General features: G+C 44.9%; 14 non-coding genes across 14 annotated transcripts; all 14 read right to left on the bottom strand.

Annotated features, from left to right (window-relative positions):
• Positions 1-1,183: 1,183 nt before the first annotated feature.
• On the bottom strand, positions 1,184-1,256 carry Trnar-ucu (transfer RNA arginine (anticodon UCU)). The gene has a single exon. It is a non-coding gene; the product is annotated as a tRNA-Arg (tRNA).
• A 1,227-nt stretch (positions 1,257-2,483) lies between these two features.
• On the bottom strand, positions 2,484-2,556 carry Trnar-ucu (transfer RNA arginine (anticodon UCU)). The gene has a single exon. It is a non-coding gene; the product is annotated as a tRNA-Arg (tRNA).
• Positions 2,557-3,982: 1,426 nt separating this feature from the next.
• Positions 3,983-4,055, bottom strand: Trnar-ucu (transfer RNA arginine (anticodon UCU)). Its single transcript has one exon. It is a non-coding gene; the product is annotated as a tRNA-Arg (tRNA).
• A 1,227-nt stretch (positions 4,056-5,282) lies between these two features.
• On the bottom strand, positions 5,283-5,355 carry Trnar-ucu (transfer RNA arginine (anticodon UCU)). The gene has a single exon. It is a non-coding gene; the product is annotated as a tRNA-Arg (tRNA).
• Positions 5,356-6,582: 1,227 nt separating this feature from the next.
• On the bottom strand, positions 6,583-6,655 carry Trnar-ucu (transfer RNA arginine (anticodon UCU)). The gene has a single exon. It is a non-coding gene; the product is annotated as a tRNA-Arg (tRNA).
• A 1,227-nt stretch (positions 6,656-7,882) lies between these two features.
• Positions 7,883-7,955, bottom strand: Trnar-ucu (transfer RNA arginine (anticodon UCU)). Its single transcript has one exon. It is a non-coding gene; the product is annotated as a tRNA-Arg (tRNA).
• A 1,227-nt stretch (positions 7,956-9,182) lies between these two features.
• On the bottom strand, positions 9,183-9,255 carry Trnar-ucu (transfer RNA arginine (anticodon UCU)). The gene has a single exon. It is a non-coding gene; the product is annotated as a tRNA-Arg (tRNA).
• Positions 9,256-10,482: 1,227 nt separating this feature from the next.
• Trnar-ucu (transfer RNA arginine (anticodon UCU)) lies at positions 10,483-10,555 on the bottom strand. The gene has a single exon. It is a non-coding gene; the product is annotated as a tRNA-Arg (tRNA).
• A 1,227-nt stretch (positions 10,556-11,782) lies between these two features.
• On the bottom strand, positions 11,783-11,855 carry Trnar-ucu (transfer RNA arginine (anticodon UCU)). The gene has a single exon. It is a non-coding gene; the product is annotated as a tRNA-Arg (tRNA).
• A 1,426-nt stretch (positions 11,856-13,281) lies between these two features.
• Positions 13,282-13,354, bottom strand: Trnar-ucu (transfer RNA arginine (anticodon UCU)). Its single transcript has one exon. It is a non-coding gene; the product is annotated as a tRNA-Arg (tRNA).
• Positions 13,355-14,581: 1,227 nt separating this feature from the next.
• Positions 14,582-14,654, bottom strand: Trnar-ucu (transfer RNA arginine (anticodon UCU)). Its single transcript has one exon. It is a non-coding gene; the product is annotated as a tRNA-Arg (tRNA).
• A 6,492-nt stretch (positions 14,655-21,146) lies between these two features.
• On the bottom strand, positions 21,147-21,219 carry Trnar-ucu (transfer RNA arginine (anticodon UCU)). The gene has a single exon. It is a non-coding gene; the product is annotated as a tRNA-Arg (tRNA).
• Positions 21,220-22,446: 1,227 nt separating this feature from the next.
• Positions 22,447-22,519, bottom strand: Trnar-ucu (transfer RNA arginine (anticodon UCU)). Its single transcript has one exon. It is a non-coding gene; the product is annotated as a tRNA-Arg (tRNA).
• A 1,227-nt stretch (positions 22,520-23,746) lies between these two features.
• On the bottom strand, positions 23,747-23,819 carry Trnar-ucu (transfer RNA arginine (anticodon UCU)). The gene has a single exon. It is a non-coding gene; the product is annotated as a tRNA-Arg (tRNA).
• Between the last annotated feature and the right edge of the window lie 1,081 nt (positions 23,820-24,900).

Raw genomic sequence — 24,900 nt, 5'->3', positions numbered from 1 at the left:
TGACCCGTGCTACAAGTCTCGCGTTACTTTTCTGATAGGCTTACTTTCATATTTCTCTGAAGCAATTACATCAAAGACTCATTATTTATGTAACAGACACGATACATCGCTCCGAATCGCTCTATTTACGATGGCCCTACTGATTGAAACACCTGCGTATTGACAGAGTTGCTCTGTACAATCGTAGTAACACAGTCCTGCTATTACATTCGCTCACGTGCGCTGCTTACAGATAAGTGGGAATTACGCTCTTTAGAACAGCATCCACTCACAAAGTGGTAAACGACACACTGGAAACACTGTATGATTAGTCACATTTTTTGACTTTGGTTGACTGCTGTGTCACAGCCGGTCCCCATCATATGTATACACTCCAACGGACGTGTGTGCCCTGTTAGCACATTTACCAGGAACGTTAGCTGCATCACCTCCCTGGCAATTTCATGCCGTCCTCGAAGCGTCAGCCATTGCTTGGTGACAGTGTGTTTCGATGAGACGTGGACAGATGATGCATCTCTCTCGCCGTCAGTTATAGGCGGGAATCATACTTAATGTAGTTTTCTGCAAGCGTCAGCGGAGCGTCAGACATCTCTGTCTGGTCTTCTCCCTTCATGTATCCAGCAAGCCCCCTCCTGACAGTCTCCAATAAAAGCCCCCTGTGCTGAAGCGAAAATTGCCGCCGTTTCTATAGATACAGAGTGCCATTGTTTAATGGGAACAGTTAAGGACCCATAGTACAATATCTTGTTGTGAAACAGTCTACTTTTCTCACTTGTGGCAGAGGAAACTGAAACCCTCTCACCTTGGGCTGGAAGAATTAAAGATCATGACTGGGATTACGTACATTGACTCGTGAAGTAATACAAACTTATTTCACTCTTCATTGTATTTGCTTCTGTACAAAATGTGCGTTCTATTGCTATATTTCTATCTGTAGGTAAAAATTGGGCATTGAAAGAAAATTTGCGTGAACAGGCACGTGAAGATATGGTTCCGTTTGTACAGCATTTACACATAACAGCGTCATGGATAACAGATCTACGAGAATTTTGCTTGTGTGTGTAAGGTCAACATATTTAAGCATAGAACTGAGGTCACAACAATTTTCACCTTTTGAAGACGCTTGTGGTTACCCATATGTCAATACCCATCTCGTGATCGGCACATATTTTTAAAAATTGCCCGTCCCTTGTAGGGATCGAACCCACGACCTTTGGATTAGAAGTCCAACGCGCTATCCTCTGCGCCAAAGGGACACTGTCCAAGCGACGGGCTCAGATGTCAGAGATTCTGCAAGACATGACCCGTGCTACAAGTCTCGCGTTACTTTTCTGATAGGCTTACTTTCATATTTCTCTGAAGCAATTACATCAAAGACTCATTATTTATGTAACAGACACGATACATCGCTCCGAATCGCTCTATTTACCATGGCCCTACTGATTGAAACACCTGCGTATTGACAGAGTTGCTCTGTACAATCGTAGTAACACAGTCCTGCTATTACATTCGCTCACGTGCGCTGCTTACAGATAAGTGGGAATTACGTTCTTTAGAACAGCATCCACTCACAAAGTGGTAAACGACACACTGGAAACACTGTATGATTAGTCACATTTTTTGACTTTGGTTGACTGCTGTGTCACAGCCGGTCCCCATCATATGTATACACTCCAACGGACGTGTGTGCCCTGTTAGCACATTTACCAGGAACGTTAGCTGCATCACCTCCCTGGCAATTTCATGCCGTCCTCGAAGCGTCAGCCATTGCTTGGTGACAGTGTGTTTCGATGAGACGTGGACAGATGATGCATCTCTCTCGCCGTCAGTTATAGGCGGGAATCATACTTAATGTAGTTTTCTGCAAGCGTCAGCGGAGCGTCAGACATCTCTGTCTGGTCTTCTCCCTTCATGTATCCAGCAAGCCCCCTCCTGACAGTCTCCAATAAAAGCCCCCTGTGCTGAAGCGAAAATTGCCGCCGTTTCTATAGATACAGAGTGCCATTGTTTAATGGGAACAGTTAAGGACCCATAGTACAATATCTTGTTGTGAAACAGTCTACTTTTCTCACTTGTGGCAGAGGAAACTGAAACCCTCTCACCTTGGGCTGGAAGAATTAAAGATCATGACTGGGATTACGTACATTGACTCGTGAAGTAATACAAACTTATTTCACTCTTCATTGTATTTGCTTCTGTACAAAATGTGCGTTCTATTGCTATATTTCTATCTGTAGGTAAAAATTGGGCATTGAAAGAAAATTTGCGTGAACAGGCACGTGAAAATATGGTTCCGTTTGTACAGCATTTACACATAACAGCCTCATGGATAACAGATCTACGAGAATTTTGCTTGTGTGTGTAAGGTCAACATATTTAAGCATAGAACTGAGGTCACAACAATTTTCACCTTTTGAAGACGCTTGTGGTTACCCATATGTCAATACCCATCTCGTGATCGGCACATATTTTTAAAAATTGCCCGTCCCTTGTGGGGATCGAACCCACGACCCTTGGATTAGAAGTCCAACGCGCTATCCTCTGCGCCAAAGGGACACTGTCCAAGCGACAGGCTCAGATGTCAGAGATTCTGCAAGACATGACCCGTGCTACAAGTCTCGCGTTACTTTTCTGATAGGCTTACTTTCATATTTCTCTGAAGCAATTACATCAAAGACTAATTATTTATGTAACAGACACGATACATCGCTCCGAATCGCTCTATTTACCATGGCCCTACTGATTGAAACACCTGCGTATTGACAGAGTTGCTCTGTACAATCGTAGTAACACAGTCCTGCTATTACATTCGCTCACGTGCGCTGCTTACAGATAAGTGGGAATTACGCTCTTTAGAACAGCATCCACTCACAAAGTGGTAAGCCGGCCGAAGTGGCCGTGCGGTTAAAGGCGCTGCAGTCTGGAACCGCAAGACCGCTACGGTCGCAGGTTCGAATCCTGCCTCGGGCATGGATGTTTGTGATGTCCTTAGGTTTAACTAGTTCTAAGTTCTAGGGGACTAATGACCTCAGCAGTTGAGTCCCATAGTGCTCAGAGCCATTTGAACTCACAAAGTGGTAAACGACACACTGGAAACACTGTATGATTAGTCACATTTTTTGACTTTGGTTGACTGCTGTGTCACAGCCGGTCCCCATCATATGTATACACTCCAACGGACGTGTGTGCCCTGTTAGCACATTTACCAGGAACGTTAGCTGCATCACCTCCCTGGCAATTTCATGCCGTCCTCGAAGCGTCAGCCATTGCTTGGTGACAGTGTGTTTCGATGAGACGTGGACAGATGATGCATCTCTCTCGCCGTCAGTTATAGGCGGGAATCATACTTAATGTAGTTTTCTGCAAGCGTCAGCGGAGCGTCAGACATCTCTGTCTGGTCTTCTCCCTTCATGTATCCAGCAAGCCCCCTCCTGACAGTCTCCAATAAAAGCCCCCTGTGCTGAAGCGAAAATTGCCGCCGTTTCTATAGATACAGAGTGCCATTGTTTAATGGGAACAGTTAAGGACCCATAGTACAATATCTTGTTGTGAAACAGTCTACTTTTCTCACTTGTGGCAGAGGAAACTGAAACCCTCTCACCTTGGGCTGGAAGAATTAAAGATCATGACTGGGATTACGTACATTGACTCGTGAAGTAATACAAACTTATTTCACTCTTCATTGTATTTGCTTCTGTACAAAATGTGCGTTCTATTGCTATATTTCTATCTGTAGGTAAAAATTGGGCATTGAAAGAAAATTTGCGTGAACAGGCACGTGAAGATATGGTTCCGTTTGTACAGCATTTACACATAACAGCGTCATGGATAACAGATCTACGAGAATTTTGCTTGTGTGTGTAAGGTCAACATATTTAAGCATAGAACTGAGGTCACAACAATTTTCACCTTTTGAAGACGCTTGTGGTTACCCATATGTCAATACCCATCTCGTGATCGGCACATATTTTTAAAAATTGCCCGTCCCTTGTGGGGATCGAACCCACGACCTTTGGATTAGAAGTCCAACGCGCTATCCTCTGCGCCAAAGGGACACTGTCCAAGCGACGGGCTCAGATGTCAGAGATTCTGCAAGACATGACCCGTGCTACAAGTCTCGCGTTACTTTTCTGATAGGCTTACTTTCATATTTCTCTGAAGCAATTACATCAAAGACTCATTATTTATGTAACAGACACGATACATCGCTCCGAATCGCTCTATTTACCATGGCCCTACTGATTGAAACACCTGCGTATTGACAGAGTTGCTCTGTACAATCGTAGTAACACAGTCCTGCTATTACATTCGCTCACGTGCGCTGCTTACAGATAAGTGGGAATTACGCTCTTTAGAACAGCATCCACTCACAAAGTGGTAAACGACACACTGGAAACACTGTATGATTAGTCACATTTTTTGACTTTGGTTGACTGCTGTGTCACAGCCGGTCCCCATCATATGTATACACTCCAACGGACGTGTGTGCCCTGTTAGCACATTTACCAGGAACGTTAGCTGCATCACCTCCCTGGCAATTTCATGCCGTCCTCGAAGCGTCAGCCATTGCTTGGTGACAGTGTGTTTCGATGAGACGTGGACAGATGATGCATCTCTCTCGCCGTCAGTTATAGGCGGGAATCATACTTAATGTAGTTTTCTGCAAGCGTCAGCGGAGCGTCAGACATCTCTGTCTGGTCTTCTCCCTTCATGTATCCAGCAAGCCCCCTCCTGACAGTCTCCAATAAAAGCCCCCTGTGCTGAAGCGAAAATTGCCGCCGTTTCTATAGATACAGAGTGCCATTGTTTAATGGGAACAGTTAAGGACCCATAGTACAATATCTTGTTGTGAAACAGTCTACTTTTCTCACTTGTGGCAGAGGAAACTGAAACCCTCTCACCTTGGGCCGGAAGAATTAAAGATCATGACTGGGATTACGTACATTGACTCGTGAAGTAATACAAACTTATTTCACTCTTTATTGTATTTGCTTCTGTACAAAATGTGCGTTCTATTGCTATATTTCTATCTGTAGGTAAAAATTGGGCATTGAAAGAAAATTTGCGTGAACAGGCACGTGAAGATATGGTTCCGTTTGTACAGCATTTACACATAACAGCGTCATGGATAACAGATCTACGAGAATTTTGCTTGTGTGTGTAAGGTCAACATATTTAAGCATAGAACTGAGGTCACAACAATTTTCACCTTTTGAAGACGCTTGTGGTTACCCATATGTCAATACCCATCTCGTGATCGGCACATATTTTTGAAAATTGCCCGTCCCTTGTGGGGATCGAACCCACGACCTTTGGATTAGAAGTCCAACGCGCTATCCTCTGCGCCAAAGGGACACTGTCCAAGCGACGGGCTCAGATGTCAGAGATTCTGCAAGACATGACCCGTGCTACAAGTCTCGCGTTACTTTTCTGATAGGCTTACTTTCATATTTCTCTGAAGCAATTACATCAAAGACTCATTATTTATGTAACAGACACGATACATCGCTCCGAATCGCTCTATTTACCATGGCCCTACTGATTGAAACACCTGCGTATTGACAGAGTTGCTCTGTACAATCGTAGTAACACAGTCCTGCTATTACATTCGCTCACGTGCGCTGCTTACAGATAAGTGGGAATTACGCTCTTTAGAACAGCATCCACTCACAAAGTGGTAAACGACACACTGGAAACACTGTATGATTAGTCACATTTTTTGACTTTGGTTGACTGCTGTGTCACAGCCGGTCCCCATCATATGTATACACTCCAACGGACGTGTGTGCCCTGTTAGCACATTTACCAGGAACGTTAGCTGCATCACCTCCCTGGCAATTTCATGCCGTCCTCGAAGCGTCAGCCATTGCTTGGTGACAGTGTGTTTCGATGAGACGTGGACAGATGATGCATCTCTCTCGCCGTCAGTTATAGGCGGGAATCATACTTAATGTAGTTTTCTGCAAGCGTCAGCGGAGCGTCAGACATCTCTGTCTGGTCTTCTCCCTTCATGTATCCAGCAAGCCCCCTCCTGACAGTCTCCAGTAAAAGCCCCCTGTGCTGAAGCGAAAATTGCCGCCGTTTCTATAGATACAGAGTGCCATTGTTTAATGGGAACAGTTAAGGACCCATAGTACAATATCTTGTTGTGAAACAGTCTACTTTTCTCACTTGTGGCAGAGGAAACTGAAACCCTCTCACCTTGGGCTGGAAGAATTAAAGATCATGACTGGGATTACGTACATTGACTCGTGAAGTAATACAAACTTATTTCACTCTTCATTGTATTTGCTTCTGTACAAAATGTGCGTTCTATTGCTATATTTCTATCTGTAGGTAAAAATTGGGCATTGAAAGAAAATTTGCGTGAACAGGCACGTGAAGATATGGTTCCGTTTGTACAGCATTTACACATAACAGCGTCATGGATAACAGATCTACGAGAATTTTGCTTGTGTGTGTAAGGTCAACATATTTAAGCATAGAACTGAGGTCACAACAATTTTCACCTTTTGAAGACGCTTGTGGTTACCCATATGTCAATACCCATCTCGTGATCGGCACATATTTTTAAAAATTGCCCGTCCCTTGTGGGGATCGAACCCACGATCTTTGGATTAGAAGTCCAACGCGCTATCCTCTGCGCCAAAGGGACACTGTCCAAGCGATGGGCTCAGATGTCAGAGATTCTGCAAGACATGACCCGTGCTACAAGTCTCGCGTTACTTTTCTGATAGGCTTACTTTCATATTTCTCTGAAGCAATTACATCAAAGACTCATTATTTATGTAACAGACACGATACATCGCTCCGAATCGCTCTATTTACGATGGCCCTACTGATTGAAACACCTGCGTATTGACAGAGTTGCTCTGTACAATCGTAGTAACACAGTCCTGCTATTACATTCGCTCACGTGCGCTGCTTACAGATAAGTGGGAATTACGCTCTTTAGAACAGCATCCACTCACAAAGTGGTAAACGACACACTGGAAACACTGTATGATTAGTCACATTTTTTGACTTTGGTTGACTGCTGTGTCACAGCCGGTCCCCATCATATGTATACACTCCAACGGACGTGTGTGCCCTGTTAGCACATTTACCAGGAACGTTAGCTGCATCACCTCCCTGGCAATTTCATGCCGTCCTCGAAGCGTCAGCCATTGCTTGGTGACAGTGTGTTTCGATGAGACGTGGACAGATGATGCATCTCTCTCGCCGTCAGTTATAGGCGGGAATCATACTTAATGTAGTTTTCTGCAAGCGTCAGCGGAGCGTCAGACATCTCTGTCTGGTCTTCTCCCTTCATGTATCCAGCAAGCCCCCTCCTGACAGTCTCCAATAAAAGCCCCCTGTGCTGAAGCGAAAATTGCCGCCGTTTCTATAGATACAGAGTGCCATTGTTTAATGGGAACAGTTAAGGACCCATAGTACAATATCTTGTTGTGAAACAGTCTACTTTTCTCACTTGTGGCAGAGGAAACTGAAACCCTCTCACCTTGGGCTGGAAGAATTAAAGATCATGACTGGGATTACGTACATTGACTCGTGAAGTAATACAAACTTATTTCACTCTTCATTGTATTTGCTTCTGTACAAAATGTGCGTTCTATTGCTATATTTCTATCTGTAGGTAAAAATTGGGCATTGAAAGAAAATTTGCGTGAACAGGCACGTGAAGATATGGTTCCGTTTGTACAGCATTTACACATAACAGCGTCATGGATAACAGATCTACGAGAATTTTGCTTGTGTGTGTAAGGTCAACATATTTAAGCATAGAACTGAGGTCACAACAATTTTCACCTTTTGAAGACGCTTGTGGTTACCCATATGTCAATACCCATCTCGTAATCGGCACATATTTTTAAAAATTGCCCGTCCCTTGTAGGGATCGAACCCACGACCTTTGGATTAGAAGTCCAACGCGCTATCCTCTGCGCCAAAGGGACACTGTCCAAGCGACGGGCTCAGATGTCAGAGATTCTGCAAGACATGACCCGTGCTACAAGTCTCGCGTTACTTTTCTGATAGGCTTACTTTCATATTTCTCTGAAGCAATTACATCAAAGACTCATTATTTATGTAACAGACACGATACATCGCTCCGAATCGCTCTATTTACCATGGCCCTACTGATTGAAACACCTGCGTATTGACAGAGTTGCTCTGTACAATCGTAGTAACACAGTCCTGCTATTACATTCGCTCACGTGCGCTGCTTACAGATAAGTGGGAATTACGCTCTTTAGAACAGCATCCACTCACAAAGTGGTAAACGACACACTGGAAACACTGTATGATTAGTCACATTTTTTGACTTTGGTTGACTGCTGTGTCACAGCCGGTCCCCATCATATGTATACACTCCAACGGACGTGTGTGCCCTGTTAGCACATTTACCAGGAACGTTAGCTGCATCACCTCCCTGGCAATTTCATGCCGTCCTCGAAGCGTCAGCCATTGCTTGGTGACAGTGTGTTTCGATGAGACGTGGACAGATGATGCATCTCTCTCGCCGTCAGTTATAGGCGGGAATCATACTTAATGTAGTTTTCTGCAAGCGTCAGCGGAGCGTCAGACATCTCTGTCTGGTCTTCTCCCTTCATGTATCCAGCAAGCCCCCTCCTGACAGTCTCCAGTAAAAGCCCCCTGTGCTGAAGCGAAAATTGCCGCCGTTTCTATAGATACAGAGTGCCATTGTTTAATGGGAACAGTTAAGGACCCATAGTACAATATCTTGTTGTGAAACAGTCTACTTTTCTCACTTGTGGCAGAGGAAACTGAAACCCTCTCACCTTGGGCTGGAAGAATTAAAGATCATGACTGGGATTACGTACATTGACTCGTGAAGTAATACAAACTTATTTCACTCTTCATTGTATTTGCTTCTGTACAAAATGTGCGTTCTATTGCTATATTTCTATCTGTAGGTAAAAATTGGGCATTGAAAGAAAATTTGCGTGAACAGGCACGTGAAGATATGGTTCCGTTTGTACAGCATTTACACATAACAGCGTCATGGATAACAGATCTACGAGAATTTTGCTTGTGTGTGTAAGGTCAACATATTTAAGCATAGAACTGAGGTCACAACAATTTTCACCTTTTGAAGACGCTTGTGGTTACCCATATGTCAATACCCATCTCGTGATCGGCACATATTTTTAAAAATTGCCCGTCCCTTGTGGGGATCGAACCCACGATCTTTGGATTAGAAGTCCAACGCGCTATCCTCTGCGCCAAAGGGACACTGTCCAAGCGATGGGCTCAGATGTCAGAGATTCTGCAAGACATGACCCGTGCTACAAGTCTCGCGTTACTTTTCTGATAGGCTTACTTTCATATTTCTCTGAAGCAATTACATCAAAGACTCATTATTTATGTAACAGACACGATACATCGCTCCGAATCGCTCTATTTACGATGGCCCTACTGATTGAAACACCTGCGTATTGACAGAGTTGCTCTGTACAATCGTAGTAACACAGTCCTGCTATTACATTCGCTCACGTGCGCTGCTTACAGATAAGTGGGAATTACGCTCTTTAGAACAGCATCCACTCACAAAGTGGTAAACGACACACTGGAAACACTGTATGATTAGTCACATTTTTTGACTTTGGTTGACTGCTGTGTCACAGCCGGTCCCCATCATATGTATACACTCCAACGGACGTGTGTGCCCTGTTAGCACATTTACCAGGAACGTTAGCTGCATCACCTCCCTGGCAATTTCATGCCGTCCTCGAAGCGTCAGCCATTGCTTGGTGACAGTGTGTTTCGATGAGACGTGGACAGATGATGCATCTCTCTCGCCGTCAGTTATAGGCGGGAATCATACTTAATGTAGTTTTCTGCAAGCGTCAGCGGAGCGTCAGACATCTCTGTCTGGTCTTCTCCCTTCATGTATCCAGCAAGCCCCCTCCTGACAGTCTCCAATAAAAGCCCCCTGTGCTGAAGCGAAAATTGCCGCCGTTTCTATAGATACAGAGTGCCATTGTTTAATGGGAACAGTTAAGGACCCATAGTACAATATCTTGTTGTGAAACAGTCTACTTTTCTCACTTGTGGCAGAGGAAACTGAAACCCTCTCACCTTGGGCTGGAAGAATTAAAGATCATGACTGGGATTACGTACATTGACTCGTGAAGTAATACAAACTTATTTCACTCTTCATTGTATTTGCTTCTGTACAAAATGTGCGTTCTATTGCTATATTTCTATCTGTAGGTAAAAATTGGGCATTGAAAGAAAATTTGCGTGAACAGGCACGTGAAGATATGGTTCCGTTTGTACAGCATTTACACATAACAGCGTCATGGATAACAGATCTACGAGAATTTTGCTTGTGTGTGTAAGGTCAACATATTTAAGCATAGAACTGAGGTCACAACAATTTTCACCTTTTGAAGACGCTTGTGGTTACCCATATGTCAATACCCATCTCGTAATCGGCACATATTTTTAAAAATTGCCCGTCCCTTGTAGGGATCGAACCCACGACCTTTGGATTAGAAGTCCAACGCGCTATCCTCTGCGCCAAAGGGACACTGTCCAAGCGACGGGCTCAGATGTCAGAGATTCTGCAAGACATGACCCGTGCTACAAGTCTCGCGTTACTTTTCTGATAGGCTTACTTTCATATTTCTCTGAAGCAATTACATCAAAGACTCATTATTTATGTAACAGACACGATACATCGCTCCGAATCGCTCTATTTACCATGGCCCTACTGATTGAAACACCTGCGTATTGACAGAGTTGCTCTGTACAATCGTAGTAACACAGTCCTGCTATTACATTCGCTCACGTGCGCTGCTTACAGATAAGTGGGAATTACGTTCTTTAGAACAGCATCCACTCACAAAGTGGTAAACGACACACTGGAAACACTGTATGATTAGTCACATTTTTTGACTTTGGTTGACTGCTGTGTCACAGCCGGTCCCCATCATATGTATACACTCCAACGGACGTGTGTGCCCTGTTAGCACATTTACCAGGAACGTTAGCTGCATCACCTCCCTGGCAATTTCATGCCGTCCTCGAAGCGTCAGCCATTGCTTGGTGACAGTGTGTTTCGATGAGACGTGGACAGATGATGCATCTCTCTCGCCGTCAGTTATAGGCGGGAATCATACTTAATGTAGTTTTCTGCAAGCGTCAGCGGAGCGTCAGACATCTCTGTCTGGTCTTCTCCCTTCATGTATCCAGCAAGCCCCCTCCTGACAGTCTCCAATAAAAGCCCCCTGTGCTGAAGCGAAAATTGCCGCCGTTTCTATAGATACAGAGTGCCATTGTTTAATGGGAACAGTTAAGGACCCATAGTACAATATCTTGTTGTGAAACAGTCTACTTTTCTCACTTGTGGCAGAGGAAACTGAAACCCTCTCACCTTGGGCTGGAAGAATTAAAGATCATGACTGGGATTACGTACATTGACTCGTGAAGTAATACAAACTTATTTCACTCTTCATTGTATTTGCTTCTGTACAAAATGTGCGTTCTATTGCTATATTTCTATCTGTAGGTAAAAATTGGGCATTGAAAGAAAATTTGCGTGAACAGGCACGTGAAGATATGGTTCCGTTTGTACAGCATTTACACATAACAGCGTCATGGATAACAGATCTACGAGAATTTTGCTTGTGTGTGTAAGGTCAACATATTTAAGCATAGAACTGAGGTCACAACAATTTTCACCTTTTGAAGACGCTTGTGGTTACCCATATGTCAATACCCATCTCGTGATCGGCACATATTTTTAAAAATTGCCCGTCCCTTGTGGGGATCGAACCCACGACCCTTGGATTAGAAGTCCAACGCGCTATCCTCTGCGCCAAAGGGACACTGTCCAAGCGACAGGCTCAGATGTCAGAGATTCTGCAAGACATGACCCGTGCTACAAGTCTCGCGTTACTTTTCTGATAGGCTTACTTTCATATTTCTCTGAAGCAATTACATCAAAGACTAATTATTTATGTAACAGACACGATACATCGCTCCGAATCGCTCTATTTACCATGGCCCTACTGATTGAAACACCTGCGTATTGACAGAGTTGCTCTGTACAATCGTAGTAACACAGTCCTGCTATTACATTCGCTCACGTGCGCTGCTTACAGATAAGTGGGAATTACGCTCTTTAGAACAGCATCCACTCACAAAGTGGTAAGCCGGCCGAAGTGGCCGTGCGGTTAAAGGCGCTGCAGTCTGGAACCGCAAGACCGCTACGGTCGCAGGTTCGAATCCTGCCTCGGGCATGGATGTTTGTGATGTCCTTAGGTTTAACTAGTTCTAAGTTCTAGGGGACTAATGACCTCAGCAGTTGAGTCCCATAGTGCTCAGAGCCATTTGAACTCACAAAGTGGTAAACGACACACTGGAAACACTGTATGATTAGTCACATTTTTTGACTTTGGTTGACTGCTGTGTCACAGCCGGTCCCCTTCATATGTATACACTCCAACGGACGTGTGTGCCCTGTTAGCACATTTACCAGGAACGTTAGCTGCATCACCTCCCTGGCAATTTCATGCCGTCCTCGAAGCGTCAGCCATTGCTTGGTGACAGTGTGTTTCGATGAGACGTGGACAGATGATGCATCTCTCTCGCCGTCAGTTATAGGCGGGAATCATACTTAATGTAGTTTTCTGCAAGCGTCAGCGGAGCGTCAGACATCTCTGTCTGGTCTTCTCCCTTCATGTATCCAGCAAGCCCCCTCCTGACAGTCTCCAATAAAAGCCCCCTGTGCTGAAGCGAAAATTGCCGCCGTTTCTATAGATACAGAGTGCCATTGTTTAATGGGAACAGTTAAGGACCCATAGTACAATATCTTGTTGTGAAACAGTCTACTTTTCTCACTTGTGGCAGAGGAAACTGAAACCCTCTCACCTTGGGCTGGAAGAATTAAAGATCATGACTGGGATTACGTACATTGACTCGTGAAGTAATACAAACTTATTTCACTCTTCATTGTATTTGCTTCTGTACAAAATGTGCGTTCTATTGCTATATTTCTATCTGTAGGTAAAAATTGGGCATTGAAAGAAAATTTGCGTGAACAGGCACGTGAAAATATGGTTCCGTTTGTACAGCATTTACACATAACAGCGTCATGGATAACAGATCTACGAGAATTTTGCTTGTGTGTGTAAGGTCAACATATTTAAGCATAGAACTGAGGTCACAACAATTTTCACCTTTTGAAGACGCTTGTGGTTACCCATATGTCAATACCCATCTCGTGATCGGCACATATTTTTAAAAATTGCCCGTCCCTTGTGGGGATCGAACCCACGACCTTTGGATTAGAAGTCCAACGCGCTATCCTCTGCGCCAAAGGGACACTGTCCAAGCGACAGGCTCAGATGTCAGAGATTCTGCAAGACATGACCCGTGCTACAAGTCTCGCGTTACTTTTCTGATAGGCTTACTTTCATATTTCTCTGAAGCAATTACATCAAAGACTAATTATTTATGTAACAGACACGATACATCGCTCCGAATCGCTCTATTTACCATGGCCCTACTGATTGAAACACCTGCGTATTGACAGAGTTGCTCTGTACAATCGTAGTAACACAGTCCTGCTATTACATTCGCTCACGTGCGCTGCTTACAGATAAGTGGGAATTACGCTCTTTAGAACAGCATCCACTCACAAAGTGGTAAACGACACACTGGAAACACTGTATGATTAGTCACATTTTTTGACTTTGGTTGACTGCTGTGTCACAGCCGGTCCCCATCATATGTATACACTCCAACGGACGTGTGTGCCCTGTTAGCACATTTACCAGGAACGTTAGCTGCATCACCTCCCTGGCAATTTCATGCCGTCCTCGAAGCGTCAGCCATTGCTTGGTGACAGTGTGTTTCGATGAGACGTGGACAGATGATGCATCTCTCTCGCCGTCAGTTATAGGCGGGAATCATACTTAATGTAGTTTTCTGCAAGCGTCAGCGGAGCGTCAGACATCTCTGTCTGGTCTTCTCCCTTCATGTATCCAGCAAGCCCCCTCCTGACAGTCTCCAATAAAAGCCCCCTGTGCTGAAGCGAAAATTGCCGCCGTTTCTATAGATACAGAGTGCCATTGTTTAATGGGAACAGTTAAGGACCCATAGTACAATATCTTGTTGTGAAACAGTCTACTTTTCTCACTTGTGGCAGAGGAAACTGAAACCCTCTCACCTTGGGCTGGAAGAATTAAAGATCATGACTGGGATTACGTACATTGACTCGTGAAGTAATACAAACTTATTTCACTCTTCATTGTATTTGCTTCTGTACAAAATGTGCGTTCTATTGCTATATTTCTATCTGTAGGTAAAAATTGGGCATTGAAAGAAAATTTGCGTGAACAGGCACGTGAAGATATGGTCCCGTTTGTACAGCATTTACACATAACAGCGTCATGGATAACAGATCTACGAGAATTTTGCTTGTGTGTGTAAGGTCAACATATTTAAGCATAGAACTGAGGTCACAACAATTTTCACCTTTTGAAGACGCTTGTGGTTACCCATATGTCAATACCCATCTCGTGATCGGCACATATTTTTAAAAATTGCCCGTCCCTTGTGGGGATCGAACCCACGACCTTTGGATTAGAAGTCCAACGCGCTATCCTCTGCGCAAAAGGGACACTGTCCAAGCGACGGGCTCAGATGTCAGAGATTCTGCAAGACATGACCCGTGCTACAAGTCTCGCGTTACTTTTCTGATAGGCTTACTTTCATATTTCTCTGAAGCAATTACATCAAAGACTCATTATTTATGTAACAGACACGATACATCGCTCCGAATCGCTCTATTTACCATGGCCCTACTGATTGAAACACCTGCGTATTGACAGAGTTGCTCTGTACAATCGTAGTAACACAGTCCTGCTATTACATTCGCTCACGTGCGCTGCTTACAGATAAGTGGGAATTACGCTCTTTAGAACAGCATCCACTCACAAAGTGGTAAACGACACACTGGAAACACTGTATGATTAGTCACATTTTTTGACTTTGGTTGACTGCTGTGTCACAGCCGGTCCCCATCATATGTATACACTCCAACGGACGTGTGTGCCCTGTTAGCACATTTACCAGGAACGTTAGCTGCATCACCTCCCTGGCAATTTCATGCCGTCCTCGAAGCGTCAGCCATTGCTTGGTGACAGTGTGTTTCGATGAGACGTGGACAGATGATGCATCTCTCTCGCCGCCAGTTATAGGCGGGAATCATACTTAATGTAGTTTTCTGCAAGCGTCAGCGGAGCGTCAGACATCTCTGTCTGGTCTTCTCCCTTCATGTATCCAGCAAGCCCCCTCCTGACAGTCTCCAGTAAAAGCCCCCTGTGCTGAAGCGAAAATTGCCGCCGTTTCTATAGATACAGTGTGCCATTGTTTAATGGGAACAGTTAAGGACCCATAGTACAATATCTTGTTGTGAAACAGTCTACTTTTCTCACTTGTGGCAGAGGAAACTGAAACCCTCTCACCTTGGGCTGGAAGAATTAAAGATCATGACTGGGATTACGTACATTGACTCGTGAAGTAATACAAACTTATTTCACTCTTCATTGTATTTGCTTCTGTACAAAATGTGCGTTCTATTGCTATATTTCTATCTGTAGGTAAAAATTGGGCATTGAAAGAAAATTTGCGTGAACAGGCACGTGAAGATATGGTTCCATTTGTACAGCATTTACACATAACAGCGTCATGGATAACAGATCTACGAGAATTTTGCTTGTGTGTGTAAGGTCAACATATTTAAGCATAGAACTGAGGTCACAACAATTTTCACCTTTTGAAGACGCTTGTGGTTACCCATATGTCAATACCCATCTCGTGATCGGCACATATTTTTAAAAATTGCCCGTCCCTTGTTTTTTTTTTTTTCTCGAACCTACGCTCCCAGAGGGAATCTGATTTCTAGTCAGACGCCTTAACCACTTTTTTTTTTTTTTTTTTTTTTTTGTTAAATTGCATTTTCATTGTTGTTAAATAGAAAACTGGCGGCAAACGTCGGTAGTGGAGCCTTTCCCTCGGGCGCCTGGTGATGTAGGTCGGGGTCAGTGACGCGCCGCAAAAGCAGTGAGGCCTCTTCGCGCTCCAAACCCCTCCCGTGTCACCAAGAAAGACAACCAGTGGTCACTAGCCTATTCCCACTCTTTCGAAAGCAATGTGGAGCATATTACCAAATGTCTTCTTATGAGCCGGGTACTTGAGCACCTTGTCAAATTCGGTTTCCATGTACATTAAAAATTCAAGTCGATTGTCGCCTCCAACGTTGTTAAAAATGTAACTGGTGAACTTCCCCATGAGCCACATCACTGCATTGTTTTTCGTCTGAGGGAAGTAGCGTTCAGCGGGGCGGTACAAATGCTGAGGAGTGAAAGTGTGCGCAGAAGTCCTGGTGATTAGGGCAAGTTTCTCTCTGGTCCACTGCCAGTTGTAAATATGGCCGCCACACGTATATCGATGACACACAGTGTCGACAAGGTGACATTTGCCACAGAGGTTGGTGTCACTTAACCCTATTCCAAACAGACGTTCATTAGTACAGATGAGATTATTGATAACTTTGTACCACGCTGTCCGTGCATCACTCGAAAGAACCGTACTACTAATATTTTTCCAGACGACGTCCCATGCGAAACCAGGGAACTTGGATTCAATGACATTGTTGCTGTGCAGCTGTTTCCGTTCTGCGAAAATCGCCTTCGCCGTGACTGTCGGCGACCGTAAAAGTTCTTTGCTGATGTAGCTGCGTTCAAGATAAAAGTCCCTTACATGTTTAAGTTTAAAACTGATGTGCTGAAGATTGACGGGTGGATCGATACTTTGTGGCCGGACTATATTGTACAACTTTGCCGTGAGGCATTCCGGGGAGTGGGACATGATAGTTAATGTTCTGTTGACATACAATGCCATTGCTTTACATTTAATGTCCGTCAAACCCAGGCCCCCTTTACAAGGATCCAGAATTGCTGTTTTGACAGAGACACGAAATAATTCCCCACGCCACAAAAAATTTGCTAAGCGGGACATAATGGCCTTCGCTATCATGGCGGGAAGAGGGAAAATTTGTGCAGTGTAGTAAGCCTTAGACAAGATATAAGTATTTAATAAACGAACCCTTTGAAATTGGTCCAGGCAGCGGGAGTGATTGGCAATCAGTGCCCCCTGGATAGTCCGTGAAACCTCGCGCCAATTTATCGAAATCATTCGGAAAATGGATGTCGTCAGGACCATTCCAATAGCTTTATGTTGATGGACATTAGTCGCCCACGCAATGCGCAACTGGGCAAGCCCCTTGAGGTTTAAAAATTTACTTTTTTGAACGTTCTGCCTCGCACCGGATGCCGAACAATAGGTCGCGAGCGCCAACTCAAGTTGTGACACATCCGCCTGATTTCTGATGATGACGCCAACATCATCCGCGTATGCGCCCACCACAGTTTTCATTCCTGAAACTGTAATTCCGGTGAGTCGACATCGTAGCTGTCGTAAAAAGGGTTCTAGAGAAAGAACAAAAAGCAGCATTGACAAGGGACTGCCTTGGGGGACGCCACGTTGTATTCCGATGCGCTTCGTCAACTGGCAATTAACAGAGAGTTGTGCTGTGATTCCCATCGCCACGTTCTGGATGACGGCTATGGAGGTGTCGAGAAACCCCATCCGGCGCAACGTCTCTATCAGATACGGATGATCGACCCTATCAAACGCTTTGTGGAAATCGACAAAAAGCAGTCCACATTTAATATTGCATGCGTGAGTCAGGGCAACGACGTCCCGGTATAAAGCAGCAGTTTGTAAGATGGTCTTCTTAAAGGCGCAGGTCTGTTGGGGGCAAATGATTTTAGCGGTGAGCGGCATAATGCGGTGATGGAGTACTCGAGCTAGAAGTTTATAATCGGAGTTCAAAAGTGAAATCGGTCGGAGGTTGGTTAAACGTTTGCAACCCTTATTCTTCGGGAGAAGTACAATTTTGCATTGTTTAAATTCTGCTGGCACCGGTGTTCCCCGTAAGACTTCATTGATTAGGTGGGTGAACTTGTCTCCTATTAAAGGCCAAAACCTTTTATAGAATTCAACGGGTAGGCCGTCAGGTCCTGGCGATTTGTTAACGGCAGAATTGCAGATGACGGCGTAAACATCATCATTGTCGACAGTCGAAGAAAGAGCGTCATTGTCATCTCCCGTAAGTTGTGGAGTATGAGAGCCAAAAAGTTCGTCATAATCGTCCACATTTGTGTCCCCCGGTGCATACATGTTTGAATAGTAAGCGGAGATTTCCTGGAGTATTCCCTGCTGCGTGCTGAGTTTCGTACCATCCTCGAGTTGAAGTTCGTCTATGAAAGTGCCTCGTCTAGTTTTGCTGTCACGAATAAGATGATACAAGGCAGTAGTCTCATCTGCAATGACGGATTTCGCTTTGGACCGTACCTTAAGGCCCTCCAGTTCTTCACGTTTCAAGCGCAGTAATTTGGCTTTTATCAGTTTGATATCTTTCAGGCGTGTCGTCACGGCTCCCGCCTGATCATAAAGATCCCGTAACACACTGTAATAAAACTCGACGGTGGCTTTCCGTTCCCTAGCCCTGCGGATACTAAAGGATATTAAAACACTCCTGATCTTTGGCTTCGCCCGTCGGGTCCACCATTCAATCACACTTCGAAAGTTGTGAAGTGAACGGAGACACAGCACCCATGCAGCAGTTATTTCGTCGTCTAATTCTGCGTCCGACAATAAAGAAACATTTAGATGCCACTGGTTTCGTACTCGGCGAGCAGGTTGTTGTGGCAGATTGAGACATGTTAACAACGCACTATGGTCGGAGAAAATGACGGGAACAGTTTCAGCGTGCGTTACGTTGCTTTTTAAATCATCCGAGACATAAATTCTGTCGATTCTGCTAGAAGAGTTGGCAACGGTATGAGTAAACTTCACCAGCGTGGGGTATCGTACCTCCCACACATCGTGCAGTTTGAGATCAGCAACAAGGCGTCGCAACTCACCAGAATAATTAAAATTAGGAGTCTGATCTTTGCGGCCCAGAACACAATTAAAGTCACCACCGAGTATCAGTGGTGAGGGATTTCGCCGCAAGAGGTAAATGATATCGTCTTTGAAAAACGCGGCTCGTGCTGCCCGGTGACTACTACCAGAGGGTGCATATAAATTGACAAAAGTGACCCCTGCGATGGTAAGCCCAATCCCTCTCCCCGACTCTAACGTATCAACGTTTTGAACGGGAATGCCTTCCCGAACTAAAATGGCAGTACCGACGTGCGCTTCCGGTGAAATATTGGAAAAACATACAAATCCGGTAAAGTCGAGGTGGGGCGATACAACCTCCTGAAGAAATGCGATGTCAGTCGCTGATTCGTAGAGAAACTGTTTGAGAGCAGCGAGTTTTAAATCCGAATGGATCCTGTTAATATTGAGAGTGGAAAGCGTGTAGGATTGCAACATGAAGCACGGAGATGTCTAATCACCTGTCAGGCCATCATTCCACGCCAGAACCTTCGTGAGAATCTGACTTCGAAGGTGCGTCAGCATCGGCGCCGAAACCTTTCTTTTTAGGCTTCCTGCGAACAACATTGACATTGGGTTTCACCGAGTGTCGGCGCCAACCTCCCGTTGAGAAATTCGCAGCGGAAGGCGGGGTAGGAGGATCGGAGCTGACGTCAGGTGCCAGCGCCGCCTCCACTGCACACGGTGATTGTTCAGACTGCAAAACTACTTCCGGCGACCTATCTCTTCCACATGCTCTTTCGATAGTTGAGTGTTGATCAACGGTGGAACCTTCCGTTTGTTTGTTGTCGGGCTGAGGCGGTGACGTAGCCGGCTGTTTACGCCCACGCACTTCCCCGTCCTGTTTACAAACGGTGTCAACATCGGTCGGTCGGTCGGTCTGCATCGGTTGACATGCCTCAGGTGACAGGCGTGGTACTGAAGCTACCGCGGCCTGTTCGTTTACGGGTAAGGGATCCAACTGAGCAACTGGCACCGGTGAATTGGCGCCACAATCCGAAAGCAGGGAATGTTCGGAGCCCGGAACCTCAAACATCGGCGGCGATGTGCCATCGACAGATGACCTAGCCACATTAATGTCATCGTCGTCTGCACTACCGCCATCGTAAGTGCGTCGTCTCTTGTGAGTAACGACACCACTTTGAACAACAGAAGAGTCTGACGTCTCCTTCCGCGCTAGCGGTGGAAAGTCAGCAGCACGATGCTGCGCCCTATCTTCATCTTTGTCCAGGATGGGGGAACTGGACCCATCTGTCACAGAATTTTCCTTCACAAGGTCGGCCAGAGTTAACCTTTTGCGCTGCTGTAAGTGGGTTTGCAAAACAAAGACCCGTTTCGGACAATCCTGCCTCATATGTCCACTCTCATTACAGACATGACAGGTCAAAGTCTGTCCACTGTACATAACATGAGCCTTATATCCGCAAACTTGAACATGAGAGGGAATATTATACTTGACTTGCATGTCGACCGAACGCACACCGCTAAAGCATTGCAACCGGTGTTGGCTGGACCACCGTTCATTCCTAATTTGCTTAATTTCACCATACTTAGAAAGAACGTCTTTTAAATAACAGTTGTCAACCTCGGGGGGCAAGTTAAAAACACGCACATGCTTGTAATCAACATCAGCATTACAAACTGTGACCTTACTCACCGAATTGTCACGGTGGCGGAATTCAGCTTCCCCATCAAATTTGTTTAATATCCGTTCCAGCACCAAAGGCGAGAGCAGCTTGACATAAAAACAGTATTGTTCCAGATCATAGTAAGCCGTATGTATCTGATCAGATGTGAGGCCAACAACATCAACAATCCAGTCGTGAATTTCCAGTGAACTGGGTTGTACATATCGGGTAGCCTTGTCAAAACCAAAGCGCACAGTAAGCTTCCTGGGAAACATGGTAGACATTGCAGCAGATAAACAGCGGCCAAAACCGCTTTCAAGACAGAAACAAAATTGACGTCGAAAACACAAGTACAAACACACAAAACACTAACACACACGGAACGAAGAGTAACAAGAGCTAGTCGCGACTTCGAAACACAGCAGCTAAGCGGAGCGCTAACACGTCCTCACAGCACGCCGTCTGAAGCGGAACTAGCCCTTGTGGGGATCGAACCCACGACCTTTGGATTAGAAGTCCAACGCGCTATCCTCTGCGCCAAAGGGACACTGTCCATGCGACGGGCTCAGATGTCAGAGATTCTGCAAGACATGACCCGTGCTACAAGTCTCGCGTTACTTTTCTGATAGGCTTACTTTCATATTTCTCTGAAGCAATTACATCAAAGACTCATTATTTATGTAACAGACACGATACATCGCTCCGAATCGCTCTATTTACCATGGCCCTACTGATTGAAACACCTGCGTATTGACAGAGTTGCTCTGTACAATCGTAGTAACACAGTCCTGCTATTACATTCGCTCACGTGCGCTGCTTACAGATAAGTGGGAATTACGCTCTTTAGAACAGCATCCACTCACAAAGTGGTAAACGACACACTGGAAACACTGTATGATTAGTCACATTTTTTGACTTTGGTTGACTGCTGTGTCACAGCCGGTCCCCATCATATGTATACACTCCAACGGACGTGTGTGCCCTGTTAGCACATTTACCAGGAACGTTAGCTGCATCACCTCCCTGGCAATTTCATGCCGTCCTCGAAGCGTCAGCCATTGCTTGGTGACAGTGTGTTTCGATGAGACGTGGACAGATGATGCATCTCTCTCGCCGTCAGTTATAGGCGGGAATCATACTTAATGTAGTTTTCTGCAAGCGTCAGCGGAGCGTCAGACGTCTCTGTCTGGTCTTCTCCCTTCATGTATCCAGCAAGCCCCCTCCTGACAGTCTCCAGTAAAAGCCCCCTGTGCTGAAGCGAAAATTGCCGCCGTTTCTATAGATACAGAGTGCCATTGTTTAATGGGAACAGTTAAGGACCCATAGTACAATATCTTGTTGTGAAACAGTCTACTTTTCTCACTTGTGGCAGAGGAAACTGAAACCCTCTCACCTTGGGCTGGAAGAATTAAAGATCATGACTGGGATTACGTACATTGACTCGTGAAGTAATACAAACTTATTTCACTCTTCATTGTATTTGCTTCTGTACAAAATGTGCGTTCTATTGCTATATTTCTATCTGTAGGTAAAAATTGGGCATTGAAAGAAAATTTGCGTGAACAGGCACGTGAAGATATGATTCCGTTTGTACAGCATTTACACATAACAGCGTCATGGATAACAGATCTACGAGAATTTTGCTTGTGTGTGTAAGGTCAACATATTTAAGCATAGAACTGAGGTCACAACAATTTTCACCTTTTGAAGACGCTTGTGGTTACCCATATGTCAATACCCATCTCGTGATCGGCACATATTTTTAAAAATTGCCCGTCCCTTGTGGGGATCGAACCCACGACCTTTGGATTAGAAGTCCAACGCGCTATCCTCTGCGCCAAAGGGACACTGTCCAAGCGACGGGCTCAGATGTCAGAGATTCTGCAAGACATGACCCGTGCTACAAGTCTCGCGTTACTTTTCTGATAGGCTTACTTTCATATTTCTCTGAAGCAATTACATCAAAGACTCATTATTTATGTAACAGACACGATACATCGCTCCGAATCGCTCTATTTACCATGGCCCTACTGATTGAAACACCTGCGTATTGACAGAGTTGCACTGTACAATCGTAGTAACACAGTCCTGCTATTACATTCGCTCACGTGCGCTGCTTACAGATAAGTGGGAATTACGCTCTTTAGAACAGCATCCACTCACAAAGTGGTAAACGACACACTGGAAACACTGTATGATTAGTCACATTTTTTGACTTTGGATGACTGCTGTGTCACAGCCGGTCCCCATCATATGTATACACTCCAACGGACGTGTGTGCCCTGTTAGCACATTTACCAGGAACGTTAGCTGCATCACCTCCCTGGCAATTTCATGCCGTCCTCGAAGCGTCAGCCATTGCTTGGTGACAGTGTGTTTCGATGAGACGTGGACAGATGATGCATCTCCCTTGCCGTCAGTTATAGGCGGGAATCATACTTAATGTAGTTTTCTGCAAGCGTCAGCGGAGCGTCAGACATCTCTGTCTGGTCTTCTCCCTTCATGTATCCAGCAAGCCCCCTCCTGACAGTCTCCAGTAAAAGCCCCCTGTGCTGAAGCGAAAATTGCCGCCGTTTCTATAGATACAGAGTGCCATTGTTTAATGGGAACAGTTAAGGACCCATAGTACAATATCTTGTTGTGAAACAGTCTACTTTTCTCACTTGTGGCAGAGGAAACTGAAACCCTCTCACCTTGGGCTGGAAGAATTAAAGATCATGACTGGGATTACGTACATTGACTCGTGAAGTAATACAAACTTATTTCACTCTTCATTGTATTTGCTTCTGTACAAAATGTGCGTTCTATTGCTATATTTCTATCTGTAGGTAAAAATTGGGCATTGAAAGAAAATTTGCGTGAACAGGCACGTGAAGATATGGTTCCGTTTGTACAGCATTTACACATAACAGCGTCATGGATAACAGATCTACGAGAATTTTGCTTGTGTGTGTAAGGTCAACATATTTAAGCATAGAACTGAGGTCACAACAATTTTCACCTTTTGAAGACGCTTGTGGTTACCCATATGTCAATACCCATCTCGTGATCGGCACATATTTTTAAAAATTGCCCGTCCCTTGTGGGGATCGAACCCACGACCTTTGGATTAGAAGTCCAACGCGCTATCCTCTGCGCCAAAGGGACACTGTCCAAGCGACGGGCTCAGATGTCAGAGATTCTGCAAGACATGACCCGTGCTACAAGTCTCGCGTTACTTTTCTGATAGGCTTACTTTCATATTTCTCTGAAGCAATTACATCAAAGACTCATTATTTATGTAACAGACACGATACATCGCTCCGAATCGCTCTATTTACCATGGCCCTACTGATTGAAACACCTGCGTATTGACAGAGTTGCACTGTACAATCGTAGTAACACAGTCCTGCAATTACATTCGCTCACGTGCGCTGCTTACAGATAAGTGGGAATTACGCTCTTTAGAACAGCATCCACTCACAAAGTGGTAAACGACACACTGGAAACACTGTATGATTAGTCACATTTTTTGACTTTGGTTGACTGCTGTGTCACAGCCGGTCCCCATCATATGTATACACTCCAACGGACGTGTGTGCCCTGTTAGCACATTTACCAGGAACGTTAGCTGCATCACCTCCCTGGCAATTTCATGCCGTCCTCGAAGCGTCAGCCATTGCTTGGTGACAGTGTGTTTCGATGAGACGTGGACAGATGATGCATCTCCCTCGCCGTCAGGTATAGGCGGGAATCATACGTAATGTAGTTTTCTGCAAGCGTCAGCGGAGCGTCAGACATCTCTGTCTGGTCTTCTCCCTTCATGTATCCAGCAAGCCCCCTCCTGACAGTCTCCAGTAAAAGCCCCCTGTGCTGAAGCGAAAATTGCCGCCGTTTCTATAGATACAGAGTGCCATTGTTTAATGGGAACAGTTAAGGACCCATAGTACAATATCTTGTTGTGAAACAGTCTACTTTTCTCACTTGTGGCAGAGGAAACTGAAACCCTCTCACCTTGGGCTGGAAGAATTAAAGATCATGACTGGGATTACGTACATTGACTTGTGAAGTAATACAAACTTATTTCACTCTTCATTGTATTTGCTTGTGTACAAAATGTGCGTTCTATTGCTATATTTCTATCTGTAGGTAAAAATTGGGCATTGAAAGAAAATTTGCGTGAACAGGCACGTGAAGATATGGTTCCGTTTGTACAGCATTTACACATAACAGCGTCATGGATAACAGA

Source organism: Schistocerca serialis, chromosome 1 (assembly GCF_023864345.2).
Source record: "Schistocerca serialis cubense isolate TAMUIC-IGC-003099 chromosome 1, iqSchSeri2.2, whole genome shotgun sequence".
NCBI lineage: Eukaryota > Metazoa > Arthropoda > Insecta > Orthoptera > Acrididae > Schistocerca > Schistocerca serialis.
This window is presented reverse-complemented; position numbering and strand designations above follow the sequence as displayed.